The 2,954-nt window shown below is 40.8% G+C and overlaps 1 long non-coding RNA gene across 1 annotated transcript; it reads left to right on the top strand.

The window, feature by feature from the left end:
• The first annotated feature begins 228 nt into the window (after positions 1-228).
• LOC103376372 (uncharacterized) lies at positions 229-2,496 on the top strand. The gene is made up of 2 exons (XR_521308.1): positions 229-416; positions 2,168-2,496. It is a non-coding gene; the product is annotated as an uncharacterized LOC103376372 (long non-coding RNA).
• The last annotated feature ends 458 nt before the right edge of the window (positions 2,497-2,954 follow it).

Raw genomic sequence — 2,954 nt, 5'->3', positions numbered from 1 at the left:
TGAAGTCACTGCGTCTTTATTGAAGCAGCAGCATGTTGTCATTAATATTAATGAGAGCTCTTCTTCACTGGTTCTGTTGGACTGTTTAAAGCTGCGTCCTGGTGGCTTCAGCTGTTTGAAGTTTCCATTTTCTGAACTTGGACATTCTGAACCTTCTTTTACTGTGAACACATGAAGAAACTCTGCGTGATTTCAGGCAGGAACTTTGTCTCTGAAACTTACATCTGTTATTCTTTATTCAGATTGTGGGGCTGCAGTTTGTCAGCGATCAGCTGTGATTCTCTGGTCTCAGCTCTGAAGTCCAACCCCTCCCATCTGAGACATATGTACCTGAGTCAGAACAAGCTGCAGGATTCAGGAGTGAAGCATCTGTGTGGTTTTCTGGAGAGTCCACACTGCAGCCTGGAGGATCTGAGGTCAGTTTACTGTCTGTTACTTTTTATATGTTAATGATCAACTAAAGCTCATTTATGTTCATACAGAACTTCCATCCATGAAGCTGTAAATCTGATGTTGTTTATATTGTCTGTTATTTGTCCATGATTTAGTGTGTTGTGACCAGTGTCGTGTGATGAGGTTCATGGCTGATGAGGCACTGACTTCATCAGAATCTGATTTATAAATATATGCACTCTACACAGTATGTACATATTTACCATTTGATTGCCAGCAGTTTACGGGTTATGTTTCATATCTGCATTCTTTACACATACAAGCTGTAGCCCACAAAATGCATCTTTCTTTTTTTCTTTTTTTCAAGTTATTGCGGTCTTACCTTTACCTTTAAATGAAGTCCATGCTCCACTCCTTCTGGACAAAATATCCGTTGCTTTTTTGTAAAAGTCTCCTTATCTTCCTTCGCTGCACTTGACTTGCGAACTGTATACCGTACCTCGTCCAGCTTGCTGTCACTCTGCAGCCACGGAGTCACAAGAAACATGTCTGGGATCACAGCGCCCCCTGCCATGAGGCAAGAGAACTGCCTGCCTCACCTTGAACCTCTTCTCGGCCGTTTATGATGCTCAGCACACGGAACACGTTGCACACATACAGTTGGTAACAAAAAACACTGTACATGATTACATCAGCTGAACTCTGGAAAATCAGTTCATATATCAAATGTGTTTGAACCGTGTTATTGGCGACATCCAGACAGCAGCACGCTGTCACTGCAGGCAGCCAGCGGAGGTAGCGAAGGATTGTGCAATCCAAGTGAGGCTGAGCTCGCTGCTGCCTCACTTGGATTGCACAATCCCTCACTTCGCAGGCTGCCATGCAGTGACAGTCTACGCATGGCAGCCTGCGCAGTGAGGGATTGCGCAATCCAAGTGAGGCACAGCTCGCTGCTGCCTCACCGGCTTCTCTTCCAAGCATTTGAATGGGAAATTGCGAAAATTTTGCGATTTTGAATTTAAAAATCGTCAAAACTGACGAGGCTAAATGAAAAAATAAATACTTTATAGTACAAATCACTGGATAAATATAACCATCATAACAATCATCATATGTTTTTTTCTTTCCGTGATGTCAGGTGAGGCTCTGCCTCACCTGCCTCCCCTGACCGCACGTCACTGGTCGTGACAACAGATGAGTGTTTGTAGCGGAAACTGTAGAAACTGTTCAGTGTTAGTTGTTAAAGTAAATGAATGTTTGGATTTTGTGCTGAAGAGTCACATCTGGATCCAGAAGATCTTCTAAACTCAGATTAGTTTGAACTGATAAAGTTTATTGACTGAAGCAGAAATATTTCTTTGGTTTAATGTGATTTCACTGATAGATAGATAGATAGATAGATAGATAGATAGATAGATAGATAGATAGATAGATAGATAGATAGATAGATAGATAGATACTTTATTCATCTCCAAGAGAAATTTACAGTTCCAGCAGCTTCCAAGAAGGGAACACAGGGGCATGCAGTGTTNTGAAGTCACTGCGTCTTTATTGAAGCAGCAGCATGTTGTCATTAATATTAATGAGAGCTCTTCTTCACTGGTTCTGTTGGACTGTTTAAAGCTGCATCCTGGTGGCTTCAGCTGTTTGAAGTTTCCATTTTCTAAAATTGTACATTCTGAACCTTCTTTTATTGTGAACACATGAAGAAACTCTGAATGATTTCAGGCAAGAACTTTGTCTCCTAAACTTATATCTTTTATTCTTTGTTCAGATTGGAGCGCTGCAGTTTGTCAGCGATCAGCTGTGATTCTCTGGCCTCAGCTCTGAAATCCAACCCCTCCCATCTGAAAGGTCTGGACCTGAGTCTGAACCAGCTGCAGGATTCAGGAGTAAAGCATCTGTGTGGTTTTCTGGAGAGTCCACACTGCAGCCTGGAGACTCTGGGGTCAGACATCATGTTTTATTTGTGTGCTGAGATGAAAATGATGTGAAAGTTGTGGTGTCACTAAACTGATATTAAACTGATCCACACTGAGGATCTTCATGGTAAGATCTCAGTTATTTCAGTACTTTAGTTCATCAGATGGTAAAAACAGTAAAAAAAATAAATAAATAAATAAAATAAAATGTTGATCCCTCTATCAGAGTTCAAGGTGGCATCTTTAAATGTCTGGTTTAGTCCAAAACCACAGATATTCAGTTTAGTGTGATAAAAAACAGAAAGTCTTCACAGTGGACAAACTGGAACCAGTTTGATGTTTTTGCTCAATAATTGACTCCAACCATCCCCATGTTTTCTCCGTGCAGCGTGGGTTCTCTCCAGGTTCTCTGGCTTCCTTGTGCAGTCCAAAAACATGTTGAGGTTAATTGGTGATTCTAAGGCCACATTTACACATAGCCAGATATTTACAAAAACAGATCTATTAAAAATAAAAAAATAAATAAGTGTTCACACCAGATCATTTTCAAAAAAGTTTTTCTTTACACAAACCCACATAAACAAGTCGTTAAGAGCTGCTATGAGCATGCCAAACCTATTGGGGGCAGTGTAACGAGAA

This window comes from Stegastes partitus, unplaced genomic scaffold (genome assembly GCF_000690725.1).
Source record: "Stegastes partitus isolate 25-593 unplaced genomic scaffold, Stegastes_partitus-1.0.2 Scaffold4066, whole genome shotgun sequence".
In the NCBI taxonomy this organism is placed as follows: domain Eukaryota; kingdom Metazoa; phylum Chordata; class Actinopteri; family Pomacentridae; genus Stegastes; species Stegastes partitus.
This window is presented reverse-complemented; position numbering and strand designations above follow the sequence as displayed.